A 21,372-nucleotide genomic window follows, 5' to 3' on the forward strand; every position below is an offset into this window, starting at 1 on the left:
ATTTACGAAAAATGATAAGGTTTGATCTAACCACTACGCTTCTGCTCCTCCAGCTCTTCATTTTTCAGGAATGGACTCAACGGTTACAGATGATGAATTGCTGCTACATAATGAATCCGCACTCTTCTTTTTTCCTTGTTTCAATCAAAATCAACTCCAAAACCGTCCTGGATCAAATTACGTTTACTTGCACGTAATGTTTGTATGAAATCGTGTCGCAATTCAGCACATTATATAAGAAGTGCATCATGTTGAAACACAATTCATTACATACGCTGAGAAATATACTGTGGAAACAAATAAAGGAGATGCAAGAAGAAGAGCCTCAGACTGATGAATGATTGTTTTATATAGAGTAATATCAAGTGGTAAGCAAACACTTATTTACCCTTAAACAGAAAGAAGTTCTACACAAAAATTTAGAACTCTTATTTGCAACTGAGTTGATGACCATACCAAAAAATCAAAAGGAAATCAACAACGTACCAACAAATCAAACAATAAAAATGAATCGAATACTCTAACAAAAATTGGTATGAGTCCTTCCCCCTAACTCTTGGCCATCATTCCGATGGAGCTGGGAAGCCTTTATCTTTCAAAAGAAGAATTGCCGATGAATTGAAACAAACGACTAGTGATCACTAGATCACAATGATGATCGATCATAGTGTCGTAAATATGTTCATGGAGTTGGTGCACAAGAAATCTGTGTTTGGCGTGAACACCGGAATGTTGGTCAGATATGGATTCTGTGGCACAAAGCACGACGAAGAATCCCCTCCTCCTCCTCCTACATTGTTGAGATTATTATTACTGTTATTGCTGCTGCAATTCTCTTCGGTGATCACCGACGACGATTCATTGTCGTCGTTTCTTGTCATCACATTGCTGTTGTTAACCTGATTAGGGCTCTTAATCATCAACTCCTCCTCCAACGTCGACATGCCTACGTTGTTGTTGGTGCTATTGTTAGGGTTGTTGTTTCCGGTCTCTGACGGTTCGGGTTTCGCCGTCACCGAGGGAGGCGACGACGTGTCATCCTCAAACCGCGAGAGGCCGGTGAGCTTCTGCACCAGAGCCATGAAGTCACGCGGGTGCGTGTGAATGATTTTGGGAGAATGCGTGTAGATGATGACCGGGTGGCGCTGCTGCTGCTGTTGCGGTGGTCTTGTGGCGGTGGATGATCCTAACAATGCGTACGTGGACGATGAGGATGAAGACGACGGCGGCGACGAGGTGGAGGAGGAGGAGGAGGGTTTCTTGATGAAATGGGAGTCCTTGTTGATCTTCAACGGCGGTGGATATAGGGCATTGGTGTTGTCATTGGTGATCTTATTTGCATGAGGGCTCATCTTGGTTTTGAAAATTGGTTGGGAATTAAACTAGGGTAATTGCAATTGAGGACCTCAAAACTATGAGAAATGAGATGAAGATGGAATTGTTTATATAGGATACGGGGATTAGAGAGAGCACGTTTAAGTTTGTTCCTCCAATTTGGGTGGGATCGGTTGAAACAAATTTAGAGGGTGAGTGAAGAAATATATGGGGCTGTGTGGTTTTATCGAATTTTCAAGGGTAAGTGAGGCATCAAGAAATTTACTTTACCACAGAGTAATTTGCACGTTTTCTCAAATTCTCAAAATTATAAGCACGCTAGATGAAGCACGGTGAGTTAGGAACTCACCGATCAGATGAAGCAGAGAGAGTTGTGGAGTATTTTTCACATTTCTTTTAAAACGCCACGAATACCACGGACGATGATTGGAGGTTCGGACGTGCCACTTGTCATGTGTACGCTCACGTAGCTCGCCTTATCCACTAATGTTTTACTCGTCGTCCTAATCCACAATGATCGAGTGTAGGCATTCCTATAATTTGACAAGGAGGGTACGCGTAGGCGTGTGACAGATGAGGAAGTTGAGGCATATTTGGATGAGATTGAGGGCATATCGGAATAAGCAGTTGGGAGTGTTCATTTTGTGGAAGGTGCAGATGGGTTTTACACGCTTTCCACTTATTACGTTCTCATCTCTCCCACTCCCATTTTAAGTGTGTTTCTTTTCTTTTTGTGGCAGCCATAAGTGTTCATGAGCTAGCTTATCCCCTCTTGATCGGAAAGGAAAATGTGGGTAATAAAATACCTTAGAAACCCCCTCAAAAGATTAGTGTTGATTTAGAATGTTATTATTAACACACTCTAAAAGTCAATCTATAGCTTAAACGTGTTTTTAATTCATTAATTTGTTTACTCGTTGTTGATAATATTGGCTCCAATTGCATCTAAATTTTCAATTTAAAGAAATGTTTATTATAGAGTGAATTAATGATCTCTTTTAAATTGAATAATGTAGATTTAATAGAATTCAAAAAAAAGAAAAAGAAAGAAATAACCACTATAGACCGAAGGCCCTACATCTGAAAACATAAACAATATTATAATATCTACCACATCCACGGCCCAAGCGTCGTCTACATCGTCCACCATCAACTGTAAAGCAATGACTGATGCTAAATCGGAGCGTTGATGCTTGAATAACTGATGCGAAACATATCTCAATACACAAATAATATGGAAATCCACGACCCAGAGAGGATTAATGAAAAATTCACAAGTTAAAGCATGATAGACAACATGTCCAAAATTATATGAAAGGACTAAAATAGCCAAAGAAATCCCAACTAAACAAGCAAAGAACTCCTAACCCAAAACCGACTATTCTGGCTCAACCATATCGCTCTCAAGAAAGTAGCCTCCTTCAGCTTGTGGTGCCAAGAAAAACTTCTGAATAAATTTCTTTTTTTGGCCGTCCTTTTCAGTTGTATACCCTGTTGCGACAACGAAAACTCCACCAGTAATGCAAGAATGTTCATCAACAGTTACCAGATGCAAGGATCTCCAAGTACAGAGCCGTCGAAGAGCTAGCAACTTGTCTTTGATTTTTTCTATGGTGGTTGTAGTGCTCATGGTTCCATTGTCTTCAGGACGAATTAGCTTGCTACAATCTTTGTAAAATCTGTAAACTTGGTTGGGGGAGTTCTCCCACAGGTGATAGTACTGTCTAGCAAATGCGTTGCTTACTTGCTTGGCAATAGGGTTCGTGATCGGAGAAGCCATCTGCTTTTCTAGGGTTTTGCTGAATTAACAATGCTCAATTATTAGAAGAGAGCTAGGTCACCCCTTCCTTTATAGTTCGAGTCTTTGAGAGTTCGACATAGAGTTGGATCTTATGATGGTCTGGGCTACGAGGTACGAGATCACCTTTGTCTTGGGCCCAAACTCATAGGAAATTTTTGTTATGCACAACATATTATGCAATCTTAACTATTTTTTTAATGTTGTTATTAACAAAAATTCTAAAAGTCAATCTATAGCGTAAACATGTTTTTTATTCGTTTGTTTTGGTTAATAACAACATTTGGAGAAATTTTAAATACACACCCCTAATATCTTAATACACCCTTTACTTAATACATAACCCATCAAGTTTTTCATTTTAGTATTATACTTAATACACATCCCAAACTGCCTAAAATGTCCTTAATTTATGAAATATTTTGTTATTTAATATAATTAATATATATTTACTATTTGGTATCTCTTTTTACATATTATTTCGTCTAATTTTTGCTAGAAATTTTTGGTTATCATCACTCAATTTATAATCAAATGATTATTGTTATATTCCAACTCCAAATCACCAATACAAGTTTTCAAAATTCACAAGCTAGCTAGCACAATTGTAGAAGTACAGTAGCTATTAAACATAGATAGCTAGTTATTCGATAAAACATGTCATGATAAATATGCAGTACTTGACAATATAATCTCCAAGATCAAACTAAAGCTGATAAAGATGCAGTACTTGATAATATGATTTGTAAGATCAAACTAAAGCTGATACGGATAACAAAAAAAAAGAAAAAAAAAAGAAAAGAAAAAAGACAACCCAAATGAATTGTGGAGAAGAATTGGGGTTAGAGGAGAATACGTGTTTTCGACGATTTTAGGGTAGAAGACGTTGGAAAGAATACTTCTCGCGTGATTTTTTTTTTTTAATAATAGATGTATGTTTTGGTCATTTAACTTACCTATTACATCTTAATAGAAACATAAAATAATAGAGGTGTGTATTAAGAGATTAGGGGTGTGTATTTAAAAGTTCTCCAACATTTGATTGCTTGAAGCTGATGATAAAGTGAAAAGTATATAGCGAAATTGTTTCTGACTTTCTGTTCCAATCGCCACACATGAGTTCAAAACTACCTGTACTCATATGACGTTGTGGTGCACTGGGCAATTTAGTTATACCAACTACCAAATACATTTTAGTTGTATAAACCAAAACTTAGACCTTGCTTCAGACCTTGCTTCTCTAGACAGCGTTCGGCAATTTGTTGACAACTTCAGAAGATCTAATGCCCGCTTGATGTTCTGATCTGCAATGCTGATGTGTAATTGCCAATTGCCAACTGCTAAAGAGCCTACTTAACTGCTGATCGATATGAACTTAGTGTTGGAGTTAACCATCTTGGACATTTCCTTCTTTGCGCGGATGTTGCTCGAGGATTTGAACAAATCCCAATTACCCTTCAAAGAGACTCATCGTTGTTGGTTCAATAATAGGTACTGATTCAAACTTCAAAACCAAGACAATTGTTCTTCTGCAATGTGTGTTCTTCTGATGTGCTAATTGGTGTTGATTTGTATAATGCTTCAGGGAACACAAACACTGCCTGGATGTGTACCTGCACTCCTGCAGGGTCAAACTTAGCAGCTGCAATTGACACTCCCGGTTCGCCATTCTACACTAATGTAATCAAACGCGATTGCAGGATAACAAATGGAGAGTGGGAATAGCATAACTTCTTGAGCACTAATATATATTATTTTTTTCTATAAAATGGTTGGAAACTATAACAGGAAATAATGCACTGCTAATTTTTTTTTTTTCTAATTTCCTGACAAAAGGAAACTGGATCAAGTCTTGCTGAGGGTGGGAAAATGCTCCACCAGTCGGTAGTCTCTCTATTCGAGTCTCAGTGGAGCACATTACAGATGGTTGCACTAAAGGAAATTTTGCTATCTGCTGTCCGATCTTCTTGCTGCTTGGGGTGCAGCTGCAAGAATACTAAGATCCTATTCTCCATTAATTACTCCTGCTCGGTAAAATGGCCTTGCTAGTGCACTTTCCAATTCAGCATATCGGTTGCCATCAGGAACTCGCAAAGGAATAAAGAGAATTGCTACCACTTCTCTTGGCCAGAATAAGGATGATAGTAAATCATAATTCCAAAAACCTCCATCAGTAATCAAAAAATCAACCAAAGAATTAAAAAGCACACCAGGAGGAGATTGTATACGGAAAGTACATGATAATGCTGCTCTCAATCTGGCAAAACTAGCTTTAATTTTTGCTTTCTTCTTCTCTACAGAATACAAATTTCTAAAGAACACATAACTCAACAGAGCTGTATAGTTGATACAAACTGCAATTGAAGCGTCATTCCAGTGGTTAAATGTCTGCAGATACTTCCAATACGAAAGATAATGATGATATAAGTAATCAAATATTTGTAGTGTGTTATTCCATTATGAGCATTTTTGCATTCATTTGTGGGGACAGATAGATCTTCTCTTAGGTCTTAAGACTTAAGATCATCAGACATGGCTGAAGGTATGCAATGCTTCAAAAGGATATCTAAAGTTGCAGCTTTGGCTGTTTTTGTCTGTAGGGTAACCATCTGCATATAAAAGTTTGGAATTCAACTACCAAAAGAAAAATGCAGAATATGCACATGCATATATGGGGGCATCTAGGCGTGAGACAAACCTGATTGTATTCTAGATCAAACTTTAGGTACTCATCATCACAACTCTCCACCATGGTGGCCAGGTTTTTTAAATTTTTCACAGGCGTACCATTGAAAGCAAGAACCTACACAGATAAAAGAATCGTGTCATTTCAATTATTACTTCAGAAAGTTTTATCTCATCAGCATCACAAAGACACAAACACAAAAGGTGATGGCAAAAGGAATTAACTAGCTAGAAAGGAATGAAAATGCTACACAAGATTTCCTTACGAGTAAGAGAACAATATATAAAGAGGTCCTCACCTGTGTGTTAACAATGTCCTCATATCCAATATTAATGTCAGCAACAAGTACCTAACACAATTTTGAATATATAAACGTAATCCATGAAAACAGAGCAAACAGAACTTATAAAAGATGGAAAGCATATAAAATATAGATCAGAGACAGAAACCTGAGAAACGACAACAAGCTGTTCATCACTAGATTCTGCCATTGCATGTAAATGTTCCACCAATAGTTTGACTGGAGCGTCAAAGTCTTAATCCTTTCCATATACTGGGAATTAATGAAAAACCAAAGGTAAGATTTAGAAAACTATCTCCTTTAAAAGAACACCCTTAATATTAACCATCTTTTTTTCTCTTAATTACACGTGTGACACACCAGTTAAACTCGAAGCAAATAATAAAGTAAACTCTCTTGACATTTGTTTGGAGCTTTCAAAGCCTACATGTTATTCAGGAAAACAAAAGGTACATGTTATTTTTAGTTTGGCACGGTCTGATACTGGTACTAAAAATTCTCATAACTAAACATAATAATTTAGACACATATGGTGAAATAGATTATAACAGACCAAATCCATGGAGGCTTATATTTCTTTTAATTATTCATTTGCTCTCTGAAAGGGAAAAGATTACGTAAGCCTATATTTCCTGAGAGTCACAACAAGGCAAGGAATAAAGGGAATAAGCCACCTAGCAGTATAAGACCCCATACTGTTCCAAATGAAGGCATTTCAAGATGAGCAATAACCTCTTCTTTTTGTTCCTTTTTTTTTTTGGAGGAACAATCTTTTCCTTCCCAGAAACCCCAATACACATCTAAGATGATTTGGCAAAATATTTTTAGGGGCATTGATAGTACTTTGTAGTGTTTTAGATTTGTATCGGCATACAGTGCATATATCGAGATATCACCAACTACATTATCATTCTATGAGATCTAAATCTGAAAGGGTTCATGGTTACCACTTACCAGAGGAGACTATTTCAAGCTTTTCTTCTCTAACACACCACCCACCTTAAATCAAAATTTCATTTCACCAGGAAACTCAGTTCTATAAATAATTTTCCAGCACCTCCTATTCCTTCCAATTCCACCAGTAGTTCATGCAAATTCCCTACAAAAGCATATATATGTTATTAGCTGGAGAATCAAATCAAGACTAGATCTGATAGCATTACTAATATTGTTTCCGTGCATAATTTATCAGTAAGAAAACATATTAATTAAATCAACCCTCTTCAACAGGGTAGCAAAATAATGAATCTATTATTTAAAAACATAGAGAAATACAAGTAGGTGACTCATTTTTTACCATCACAAAGGCATTCTAGATTGATGCATGCGTTCCCCGTGCGCTTATGTGGAGTTACAAGGTTTGCATCCCAAGCAGCAACCTAAAACGTGAAGCTATATATTATCAATTTAGGAGATGCATTACTCCAACAACTATGGAATAAGACATGAGTTTACAAATTAAGCTGTAGCCTAAAGTAGTCTTTCATTCATAGAATCCTAGTGACAATAATAGAACTCTTAACCTACCCCCCACCCCATGGATCCATGGCAGGAAGATTGACGCCTTTCTTCAACTTAACAGATAGTTGACCATCATATATCTCACGCTACAAATGACCTGCATTCACAGAAGAGCACATTGTAAGCAAGACATCCAAGTCGTAACTCATTCACATTCAGCGTCTGATTAGGGATGAATAAATCAATGTGAACCATGTATATCGTGTGCAAGTATTTTCATAAAGGGAATGATTGCATAGTCTGAAAGGTACACAGATCACTGTAGAGAAAGTCACAGGCGAGCACCATCAGGCAAACCCTTATCAATCTCCAAGCCGGCTTTGCATAAAAAGTTTAGGAGATACAATTTTATTCGGAAACCTTAACCCTAAAATTGAACTGATTGAATTGATAAAAATTGAAATACATACTTACAAGGTGTTGGCAGATTGTATTCGAGTCTGGAATATGGAGAAGAAGAGATGGATGGGTTTTCCCGGTAATACATCCTCAGCCCTCCGTTTACATCTACGGTTGTTAAGCTATTTTTTAACAAACACGGTCTTGAATCACAAAGTAATAATTCTCCTAAAGAGTTATAAATTATAAAAGCCCGGTACAGGAATTTTCTTCTCCCCGAACCCTAATAGACGCCGCCTCCGCTTGCAGTTCATGTCCCAAGTGTTTAATCGAGTTGGTGAACTAATACATATATGCTTGCCTTAGTTTTTCTTCATGATTTGATGAGTTTCTCTTCTTTTTCCAGTTGGAGTGGGAACAACTCACAATCCTTGTAGGAGAAGGATTCCCCTCTGCGTTGATTATATATACGGCTACTGCTCGAAGACCAACCAACGGAACCAAGCATGTCTAGAGTGATTAATTATTACACTAGACTCGTGTGCCGAGTACAAGGCACCGGTGGAACCCCGGTCCCCGCGGACATGCTCTTGATCAGATTTAAGTTAGTCCGGCAATACGGGAGCCGCCTCTCAACCGAGCATCCAACACTTGCTACGCATAGTATTGGGGAACTTCTTGCCGAAAGAGAAGTTATGGTCCCTATCTCCGATTTCAAGCTCTTATCGGAAAGGCCTCGGTGGACAAAACGCATGGCTGATACCCTGTTTGACATGGGTGTGCCAAGGCGGGAGCACCCGAGGATCATCAAAAGTATATTTACAATGGCTGAAAATGTGTTCCCGGGACGTCTATTTGTGCAGCGATAGGAGACGCCACTCTTCATATAATAGAGAATAATGAGACTAGTAGTATGTACTATTCCAGTACTAGTGCACATATGTTTAACCAGGACATATTGATGACTCCTGCGCCAAAATCTTCCCTTGAAAGTTTGGAGAAAGTGAGAGTAGATGATGATATTATTAGAGAGACGCCGTCATGTGTTATATGTCACGAAGACCTTGATCACTTTGACAATGATGCTGCAAAAGAAGAAGAAGAAGAAGAAGAAGAAGGGGTAGTTGATCTTGATCTTGATCATCAACCCTTGATGATTACCCGCTTGCCGTGCTCACACCATTTTCATGGATACTGTATTGTCCGGTGGCTCAAGATTCAGCACTTATGTCCCGTATGCCGATATCCAATGCCAACTGAGGAAGAGACTGACGGGCCTAAATCCAAAAGGCGCAGGGTAATGTGAAATATCTAGTTACCTGCCTACCTACCTAAAATGTTGTTTATGCTAGCTAGTTTCGATTTCTCATGATACTGGATGTGGGATCTTGTATTTTATTTCTCTTTATTTCTCTTTATTTCTCTTTGTTTCTCTCTCTCAGTCTCTAATGAAGATGATGTCTATTTGTGTTTTACATTCTTGCATGTGGCATCAATTGTAAGGTTGACTTTCAGTTCGACATTCGTTTTCCGTAGGCGATTATTGTGATTATTCAACTACTGCATAAGAATTGGGGTTGAATGTGGAAAAGGGTTTAGCTGGGTACGTATTGTATGGATTCAATAGGGTTTAACTTGTTGATACAGGATAACCACTCAATAAATCTGTGTGCTATTTCTTCACCAACTCATGACATTCTCTATGGATATTATATTGGTATGTGGTTTGTTTCAACTTGGAAGTTGAAAATCAATAGTCATATTGCAAAAATGGCTCATCTGTTTGGCTCCATAGTCAGAGTGAGATTTATAATTTAGTCTGACTTAGTTTGAGAAGGGTTGGTGTTGAAAGTGTGGAACTTCATGGTGAAATCTTGGAAGGGTGATTCTGGTCTCAAATTGGGTTGGCACCTGCTGCTGTCTCATCAGTCATGACCTTGCAGTATGTGTATGAAGGCGCCGGAGAAAATGCCATGTCGGCGGTTATGACAGTTGTGGTTGTCTTCAGATACACTGTTGGTAAGTTATAGTTTCCTCCATCACTGAGTTTCCTGCAATAGAAAGTTTCTCTTCAAATTCTTGTAAACAGGACAAATTTTTTCATAAAGTGATAAAACTGATATCCTTTTGCTACAAAAGCAATAATGTTCACTTGCCATGTAACAAGCCATCTCTTGAAACTTTCATAAGACACAAACAGGAAACAGATAACAGGATCATGCTTCCACATGATTGGGAAGCCGGTTAACCAATCTGAGCCTTTTATCCAATACAAGCCAGTATGCCATACTAACGGTCTCCTGATCCCCAGATTAGTTAGTAGTCCATATATTTGTTCATAGTGTGCTGATGATCTCACTAAAAATTGTAGGACACATCATGTCACCTGTTGATGAAGTTTGGTAGTAGGTCATGAAGATTTGGTTTAGGCCATTAAGACTCTTCTCTTTATGGGGCATTAAGGAAATGACGGCACTTATTTACCAATTAATCTGAGAAGTTTTTTATGAAACGAAAGATGAAAGTCTGCATAAAGTAGGTACTCACGCAGCTAGTAGTTTTCTAATTACAACTGGTAATTTTCCACTAGCCAAATCCCCATGTAGCCTTGATGTTAAGTTTATATACCAACTGACATAAGGATATTTATCAGATATCATTTTAGACTGCGCTTTGCTCTTTGATTTCTGAAGCAAAAGGGACTGATTCATAATGTTGGTTTTGTTTGTATAGAACTCTGATATGAAATGCAAATTCACCCTATGTACCAGTTTTGAGGGTTAAACTTCATACATACAAATTTTGATGAGCAGAGTAAAATTAAATGAAACTTCTAGATTTCACATGTGTCCAACAAAAGAGGCCTCTAGCCTATGACATTGCCTTTCCATGGAGATTTGTTTATATACTTCAATAGTCACTCAGCTTTCCTCACCAAAGCTTAACCATTGCTTTGAGTTCCATTTCAACTTAGAAGTTGGCAGTCACTTGTTTTCTTATTTCCAAAAATGGCTCAACAGAAGGAACTGAGAAGTGTGACTGAGTGGAGAATAAAAATGGCAGATGGTTCATCTGAAGCTTTGGCGCCAGAAGCCGGGCTTGCCTGCCGAGCTTGGCTTGCTGTGAAGGGTCTGATTATGGGGTTGGTCTTGAAAGTATGCAATTTCTTCAAGAAAGCTTGGAATTTGGGACAAAATGAGCCTAGGAAAGTGATTCATTGTTTGAAAGTAGGGATGGCACTCACTGTTGTTTCACTGTTTTATTATATGAGACCTTTGTATGAAGGTATGGGAGGAAATGCTATGTGGGCAGTCATGACTGTTGTGGTCTTCTTTGAAAACACAGTTGGTAAGTCCTAGCTAGCTTCTCTTAGATCACCTAATTTTCTTCAAGTGAGTCTTTATTAGGAGGCAAGGTAAAATGAGTCTTTTGAGTTTCCTTATCTGTATGGGACTATCTGATGTTAAGTATGGCCCTCATTGCCGAAGCTAAACATTTCACTCTCTAAATGCAGGGGCAACAATATGCCAATGTTTAAACAGAATCTGTGGAACCTTTATTGCTGGTTCCCTTGCCATTGGCATCTATTGGATAGTGAGTCAATCAGGAAAAGAATTTGAGCCTTTCATCAATGGGATTTCTGTATTTTTGTTAGGTTTGTAGTCCTACTAATATTTGTTTCCCTCTCCAAGCTGGCTAAATAAGACTACTAATCGTTTCTTTATTATTTCAGCTTCTGCAGTTACCTTCTCCTGATTTATACCATCAGTGAAAAAGCGATTTGATTATGGTGCGATGATCTTCATCCTCACATTCAGTTTAGTGACAGTGTCAGGTTACCGGGTGGATAACTTATTGGAGATGGCCAACAATAGAGTCTACACCATCATCAGTGGGACTTCATTATGCATTATGGTAACTATGGTAAGCACTATGGTGGATAACTCATTATGATTTCTTCAGATGGCCAATAATGAGCTTACCATTATATATGAAGATTCCCAATGAAGATTACCATAGTTTTTTTTCTTTGATACGAAAGTAAGTTTTTAATGAAGATTACCATAGTTACCATATACTTCCCAATAAAGATGGCCAACAACCCAATGAAGATTCCCAATGAAGCTTACCATTATCCTTCCCAATGAAGAAATAATCATTGTCCTCACCATGAGTTACCATATATACTTCCCAATGAAGAAATGAGCTTGCAAGCACCGGCGGAGGTACATAGAGACCAAAAGGTACCATGGCACCTCCCAGATTTATGATTTTATCTACATTTGGTGTTTGAAGTCTAGCTAGTTTAGAAATTTTAGCTATGCTGGCACCCCACAGTCCTCTAGATTGGTTTGGTTTACTAATAAAAATAATAAAAACTTTCTTTTTCTAGGAAAATTAGCTGTTTAGTCCAATAAAGAATAAGAATAGCTTTATATTAACCTATTCCTAATACAATTATACTTCTACCTCACCCCACCAATTAACATCGTCTTCTATAAATAATCAAACTCATAACAGCATATTCGTACAAATATGTTCAAAATCAGTTGAGAGACTACAAATACATATTCCTGATATGCAACGATAAGATTCGATGCAACTAAAACAATAGAGTTTGATTATTGATTATTGATTATTGATGACTTTCGCGATATGCAGAAACGACGAGTCTATTTTTAATGTATAACCCTATTTTATATTATATTATAGACTGTTTTTTTTTTTTCAATAACCTCTTTTATATCGGCCCCCCTCACTTGTATTTCTTGGTTCTGCCTCGGAAGACAATGAAGTTGCAAGGACTATGAAGAAATCATCTACTATAGATTATTTAGTTGGAGAGATGAAGAGTGCAGTCTTGGAGCTCCAAGAGGACTTAAAATCTCTTCCTATTTTATTTATTACTCCGCAGCCATTACAAGAAGCCGACTGTCCTGAAAAATAAGAACACGAGCAGTTGCTCTCATGGATATCATGCCACTAGTGACTTAAGCTTCTTTACTGATTGAGATTGCTTCAAGGATTGAAAGCATGGTTAATGCAGTTGAAAAACTAGCTGAGATAGGTGATCACAAGTCTGTTGCGGATGAGAAGAATCAAAACCAGCCTGTTAGTAAAACTAATGTGCCAGACGAACATAAGGAAGAGGTGTGATGAAACTAGGGATTTACCTAGTATAATCATATTATACATTTATTGGGGCATCCACTACAAATGAAACGCACTACTGATTTGGGTAAAGATCTAAGCTTTGTCTTGTCTCTTTGAAAAGCTGCGAGTAAGATAAGAAACTAAGGCACATATAGAAAATTTGACATTCAAAAGATATGGAAGGCCTATGCAATTAGTTAGAAATCAGAGGACTTGTTCTTAACATAAGGCAGAAGAAGGATGTAAATGTCACAGTATCAACATAACTATTCAATCAAAGAACATCACCACAATACACTACACAGTATTGGCATAACAGTAATGTCACAGGAAAAAGAAAAAAAAACTCTGTATCATGTACTCGATGTGATATGTGGCTTAAAAGCATTGGATGCCGTGTTGTCGGGAAATTGGTTTAGATGCATAGAATGTTGGATGATAAAAGCAAGAAGAGTTTGTTGGAAGGTATGAAAAAGCGGGGTGACAAGCAGGAGGAGTTGTCGTTCACTTTTACACTCAAGTTTAGGTGGTTCAAACCAGCTTTTGGATGGTGTAAACTCAATACCGACGGCTCAAGAAACAGTGATTTGGGTTGTATTGGGGGTGGTGGTGTTATCCGAAACTCGGAGGGTAATTGGATAAGGGGTTTTGCTGCCAATTTTGGCGTTGGGACAGTTCTGCAAGCAGAGGCCAAAGCTCTTGCTTTTGGTTTAAGGATGGCAAGTCAGAATCACCCCGTTCTCACACAAGTGGAAATCAAAACTGACTCTGCAGCTCTTGTTCAATTGATGAAGAGTGAACACTCAAAAAAAACTTAGTGTACAGCCTCAACTACAAAACCATCTCTTCATTACTTGAAATTTGAAACCAGTTTGCAAGATAGCAGATCACAACATGTTCCTTCTCATTTGCTTTGGCATATTCCTCGGCGTTGGAATCCCAACACTATCACTCTTTAAGGATGCTTTCACAAAGTCTGGACATTCACGGAACCTCAGCAACCCATTAACCTCTAAACCTCTCTTAGCAAGTCTGTCAGCAATATTATTTTACTCTATAAACATGTTCCAATGTGTAGCACTCAAAGAATAACAAGAACCTTTTGCAATCAGTAATGGTTGGACGCAGCTGGATAGGAATATCTTCTTCTTCACTCTTCATCAATTGAACAAGAGCTGCAGAGTCAGTTTCGATTTCCACTTGTGTGAGAACAGGATGATTATGACTTGCCATCCTTAAACCAAAAGCAAGAGCCTTGGCCTCTGCTTGCAGAACTGTCCCAACCCCAAAATTGGCAGCAAAACCCCTTATCCAATTACCCTCCGAGTTTCGGATAACACCACCACCCCCAATACAACCCAAATCACTGTTCCTTGAGCCGTCGGTATTGAGTTTACACCATCCAAAAGCTGGTTTGAACCACCTAAACTTGAGTGTAAAAGTGAACGACAACTCCTCCTGCTTGTCACCCCGCTTTTTCAACTCTTTCATACCTTCCAACAAACTCTTCTTGCTTTTATCATCCAACATTCTATGCATATAAACCAATTTCCCGACAACACGGCAAAAGTCATCCAATGCTTTTAAGCCACATATCACATCGAGTACATGATACAGCCTGAGTACGGCCGACACTAAACACTCATCTTCTACCATATAGAAAACCGTATTCTGCAGTGACCGAGCATAGGCTTTAATTGAAAACAAAAGTTTCTGAAAAACCAAAAACATACAAACGAGTTAATACAATCAGACATGATTAAAAAAAAGAATCAAAAGGTATTTGGTAAAATATATAACCTCGGATGTTAGCAATGTAACATAATACTTGATCTTCTCAATGATATAATCTACAATCTCTCCAAGAGGGAGGGGGGGGGGGGTCGAGAATTAGCAAAACTGCTGGCATCAACAGGCTTGTCAACAACCCCATCTGATTCCACAACCTGGCCATCAGGAGCAAAAAAGGCAACCTAAATACATTTCAGATAGCGGTAGGTCCACATCACCACTAACAAGGCGTGTGCTCGATAAATCCAGGAGAGTCTGATGTAAATGCCTAGCCAGCTGGGAATTAAGATCAATCGCATACTGCATTAAAAGTATTAGTCAACACCTACCACAACAGTTAAATTTATCAAAATAATACATTAAGAAACGTTGACCCAAAAGTATAATAGGATCAATTCGAAATGGCCTACCCATTATCACAAATACAATTAAACCAGAGAAATAAATCCTCACCCAAAATAACATAAACCAGAGAAAACCATCATACAAAAGATGCACAATCTTAACAAGGAAACCCCACAATCTAAACAAAGAAACAACACAGAAACCCCACAATCTTCCAAAGAAACCCCACAACAAAGAAGCCCCAAAGAAACCCCACAATTATTAATCAAAAAAACTTCAAAATCACAGCTTATTCACAATTTTCGAGAGATTATTATCACAAAAGTAAAGCATACAATCAATACAACAACAGAATCAACAGAGCAGAAGAGTAATGGATGAGGTATGCAATCTCAATAAAAACCCTATGTCAAAAAATGAATCAAACCAGATATTACCATTTGAGGGTTACTGCGCGCTTGAGTTTTTTGAGAAAGGAGAGAAGCAGAGAGAGAGAGTGTAGATTAACTTGTTAACGAAGAAAATGATACTTTTATCCGGGCTAATATGAGGCAGGCGTATAAATAAACGGGCCTCGCTCTCGTTCTGACCCTGGCCCAATTACACGAGTAAAACTGTAAAAATATGAAACGATAATTTAAAAAGAAGAACAATGCAAAGAAGATAAGTCTAAATTCAAATCAAAACAAAAAATAATAATGTTTACATGGATGCTAAGATAGCCCTGAATCCTCGTGGTCATCTGAATACCGAAATTGAATGAGGGATAATGTTCTCCTCTGGTTAGATTTTGCTCTTTTGATAATCCTTCACTCAATTTCGATATTCAGATGACCATATTCTGTATCAACAGATATCAACTATTAACATCATGCGATGGCAGAAGGAGAGAACTAGATCTGGTTTCATGAAAGGAGATCTGTACTTTCTGTTCTTCGGAGAAGAGAAAAGAATTGGGAGTCTGGTGTGTGATATTGAAGAAGTATATATATATGTGGCAAAGGAAGAGTTAGAATATGGTTCGCCGTCTATCCGTTTTTTTTTTTTTTTTCTTTCGATTAAATCACTTGCTAACACGTCAATCCAGCCCGAATCGTCGTTTTCTCGAAAGACTAAATATCCATAATAACTGATGGATTGATCTCAAAAAGAAAATCTTAATAATGATTAATGAATATATTAAGAAAATATTGAATATCAATGAAAATTATATCAAAATCTTTCGAGAAAACGACGAGGAGAAAATCGAGAGACTCGATCTCGAACTGGACGAAGGAGATCAGGAGGTCGTCGGCGTTGTCGCATATGAGGAGGTATTTGCTTTGAGATTGCGACTCTGAGGCGGCGAATCGGCAACGCTCTCCCGACGAGGAAAACGCTGAAGATATGTTGTTACGTATTTTAAGGCACTACTGCAAGAGATTGGAGGTGACGGTGGAAGCTAGGAGGAAGCTTAAGGTCGTCTGCCGTAGTCGACGTCGGTGACGGTCGGTAAGTGGTTTGGATGGGTCAGTAACCTTTTTAAGGAATCGGTAACTCGGTTATTAGAAGTCTGTAACTTGGTTACCGAGGTGAGTAATTGATTACCGAGGGTTAATAATTAATTATCGGGGGTCAGTAACCCGATTATTGGGGTCAGTAAGTTAATTATTGGGCTAAGTAATCCAATTATTAAGTCAGTAACTGTTTATTGGGTGTAATGACCCAATTATTGAGGGTTAGTAACCCGATTATTGAGGGTCAATAATTAGTAATTAAAGATCAATAAAACCTTTGGCGAAGGTCCATCTATATATGTCCCAGCGAATGTCCAGTGAAATTTCGATGACATTAAGAAAGTCCGGCGAGATTCCGGTGACGGCCAGAGAAAATACGGCGATTAGACAAAAGTCCGGCGATCAGAGTCCGGCTAGATTCTTGTGACAACAGGTGAAAATCCGGCGATCGAAAAAGGTCCGGAGACTGGTGAGAAACCGGCAAAGTCTTCTCGCTCCCACTTTCTCTCTCCTTATGCATGTGAGGGTAAAATTATCTTAAAAATATACAAAAATTATTATTTTTTATTATGATTTTAATAAAGATTTATGTATATAGGCATAAATAAGAACACCTTGTATTAGAATACGCTCATGTTTATTAAATTAATTAGAATGGGTAATAAGGGGTTTAAACTAGTACTAAATGAGTATTTTCTTAATAGAAAATTACATCCCACTACTATAGACAGTTCCAAAACACTAAAAACCACCTTTCAACAGATTTAAACAAATAAGGACATAAGCCTAGGCCCACAGTGCATAATACTACACCAAGTCAGCAAATTTTATGCAAAATACCTAAAAAATTAATCTTTTCTAAAATATCTACAAAACTGCCACTGCCTCAACCAAAAGAACCCTACCTGAAAGTATATTCTCTCTCTTCCTCCGATCTGTCATATTCTCTCTCTCTCTCTCTCTCTCTCTCTCTCTCTCTCTCTCTCTCTCTCTCTCTCTCTCTCTCTCTCTCTCTCTCTCTCTCCACCACACGATGCCGATCGACTTCGCCGTTGCTAGATCGACCTCGCCGATCGACTCCGCCACTGCTAGATCGACTCAGGTCGGGTCGAAAATCAGGTCAGATTGTTAGTAACAGTCGGAGCAAGGCTGGCATTGGAGCCAGTTGACGTCACTGCTGGTATCCAACACCATGTAAAACTGCTTGGCCGGGCTACCGACGCCGACGCGTGTGAAAAACTGGCCGCTTCCCAAGCTGATCCTGGAAGTTACGGGAGTTGACAAGTCATCGAGTCGGATCTCCGTCTCATGGGCTCCAGATTCGCTCGGTTCACTCCCTGCAAAGCCAGCTGGAGCTTCGTGTTGAGCGAGTTGACTCTGACCGAGTCGCGACCGAGTCGGGTGAAGACCAACGACTTGCAGTCCTTATGGTTGGAGGTGTAGAGAGACTCACGGGGGTGGAGCGGGAAAGTGATGAGCGGCGAAGAAGCGGCGGATGAGTTGAGGAGCTGGGCTTCTTCTTGGGCCTGGTCCAAGGGCTTGATGGTCTGTGGGTCGAAAGAGATGACGTCTTGTGCCTGCATAGAACTATAGAATTGGATGAGACTCAATTAATCTTCATCTAGTAACAGAAACTTGAAAAACATGAATGCAGTAGCATAACTAGAACAAATGTAGTAAAAAAAAACAACGAGTGATTTGTAGAATCGAACAGTAGCATAATTCATAAATGAACTTTTTCTATCAATAATAGCAGTCATAAATGAATTTTTCTGACAATACTGCATTTATAGAACCTGCTACTACACTAGCCGAACCAATAAAAACCTGCTACTACATCACGTACTAAAAATAGATGATGCTACTACATTTGCTGAGCCACTAAAAACATGCTACTACACTTATTGAAGCTGCTACTATACTAGCTGAACCATTAAAACTTTGCTACTACATTTGTTGGAAGTGTAATAACAGCTAACTCTCCAGTAAAACATGCTACTACATTAGTTGAGTCACTGTAAACCTGCTACTATAGTTATTGAAGCTGCTACTACACTAATTGAACTACTAAAAATCTGTTACTGCATTTATTGGAAGTATAGTAGCAGCAACATTCCAGCAAGTGCAATAGCACTGAAAATAGCTACTGCTACTACATTTGCTGAGCTACTAAAAACCTGCTACTACACTTACTGAAGTTGCTACTACACTAGCTAAACCGTTAAAACCCTGCTACTACATTTATTGGAAGTGTAGTAGCAGCTGTTTCTGCATAATCCCGGAAACTATGTAGAATCATGGTGGAACAGACAATCATGTACAATAAACATCATGGGCAAGAGACACAAGGATGTATAGTGGTTCACCATGCCATCGGAGGGCATGGCTACGTCCACTTTACAATCTACTATCATGGCCAAGAGGCCTTTGGGATCGGGAGAGATAGTTCCTTTTACATCTTATCAATGTGGGACTAACTACTACACATATATCTTATCATTGGGTTTTCTTGTGGAGCATGGAGAAGCACATCCCCGATGTGGCACGGATGATATTTCACCATGGCGAAGTAGTTCGGATGTCGGTCTACAAGTTTCATGACTGGTCTATGGGCGGGAAAGGTAGTTATCAACTACCGACTATAGCAGCTAACTCTCTAGTAAAACATGCTACTACATTAGTTAAGCCACTGAAAACTTGTTACTAAAGCTGTTACTACACTAACTGAACCACTAAAAATCTGCTACTGCAATTATTGGAAGTGTAGTAGCAACAACATTCCAGCAAATGCAATAGCAGCTAAAACAATACATGGTGGGGTCTGAATTAATTTGATTTATTTTGTATAAGGTCATTTTAGTAAATTAAACCATGACACATGGCAAGCAGAAAAAAATTTGTCCTTATTTGTTAAAAACTGTCCTTATTTGTTTAACAACACAAGTGGATTTATTTGTGTTTTAAATCCTTTTGAGGGATGTATATGTGATTTGTGTTTCAAAGAAGTAGATTAAACTGTTTTTGGAGTTTTATTAAAAGAGAAATACCAAAACTAAATAAAAAGAACAGAAGAATACGAATGCAAGAACAGGAAAACATGAAGAACGTATTGCAGAATAAAAGAAAACAACCTTTGTGTTCATCTTGTTTAGTAATTCTTTGTGCCTTGCCCTTAATCAGTTTCAACCCATTTCACTGAAACTCATTGATCTATATTTCTGATATTACCAATTACATGTTAAATCAAAAATTAAACAGAGAATACCCATTGCCCAAGTGCGAAATGAATATCTCATGTCTTCTTTGTTAATTTTTTCTGATACGATGTTCTTTTGATGCTTCCTATAATCTTCCATTAACTTGAAGCTTGCATACCCATTTAAGTTTTCTTTTTTATTGGGTATGTAAGAAGATCAAAGATCCATTTTTGTTTATCATATTCAACGAATGTCATCAATTTGAATGGAAGTCATGAACATATATTTTATATATGAGGATTAATTGAATTAGTTATTCAATCACAATTGAAGAAGATATGTTCAATCATAGTTAAAGAAAACATGACAATGATCATACTTAACAGGGCTCCAAGAATATACAAGATCTTAAAGGATTTCACTAAAGAATTTAATAACCCGGGAGAATGAGTTGATTTTATAACATGAAGATGGACACCATGGTTCTTTTCTTTTCTTTTTGTTTCTTAGATCATGTTCATGAGTTCGGATTCATCTATTCTTCTTATTCCCAGTATTATGTACTTTCATATTTTACTCTTTATTAGGAAAAAAAGAAGAAGTTAATTTACTCTTTTTTTTAGGCAAATAAATCTAATGCCATGTCATTCTTACACTTAATCTAAACCATTGAATGCCATAAAATCTGAGGGCTCACAAATGGTGTAAAAATTAGTGTATAATTTTGTGTCTCTTGAACCGGACCATTTCTTAATATAAAATATCAGAAAGATGTGAAAAGTTAATATCGATAGTCGTAGAAAATAGAAATTTCATAAAAATATCAAAATTATCATGGCTTTCTCTTTCTCCCTAAAGCTAAGTCATCGAAAAAAAAGAAAAAAGAGAAAAAGCCCAACACAGTAAATCATAAAAAGCCCAAAACTTTGTAGAATTTTCTTCTCCCCAACCCTGAGGACGCCTAGGCCTCGCTACCCGTTTCTTACAATTTCATGTCCCAATTTTTATGGCTTCACAATATTTATGGCTTCAACTTCCAACGTATGTAATTAAGTAATCAAAAAAAGCGTACGTTAATTAGTTGGGGCAATTACATACAAGTCCATTTGGAGACATTTTCTCCCATATAAGTCCACCTAAATATTTTTACCCATATAAGTCCACCTAAGCCTAAATAGAGTCTTATATTAAGTATTAAAATTCAACAAAATTACAGACTTCCGTCAAACCAAAAAATTAGAGTTTTCTCTCTTATATTTACAAAACTGCCACTAATATAAAAAGTCAACGACCACAAATGGTCTCCGGCTGACCTCCGGCGAGGTCTCCGACCGACCTACGGCAAACTTTCTGACCGACCTCCGGCGAACTTTCCGGCCGACCATCTATGAGGATTCTAGCGACCACAA

General features: G+C 37.9%; 1 pseudogene; it reads left to right on the top strand.

Moving 5' to 3' along the window:
• Nucleotides 1-10,988: 10,988 nt before the first annotated feature.
• Nucleotides 10,989-13,137, top strand: LOC101313711 (annotated as a pseudogene).
• Nucleotides 13,138-21,372: the final 8,235 nt, after the last annotated feature.

This window comes from Fragaria vesca, linkage group LG5 (assembly GCF_000184155.1).
Source record: "Fragaria vesca subsp. vesca linkage group LG5, FraVesHawaii_1.0, whole genome shotgun sequence".
Classification (NCBI taxonomy): domain Eukaryota; kingdom Viridiplantae; phylum Streptophyta; class Magnoliopsida; order Rosales; family Rosaceae; genus Fragaria; species Fragaria vesca.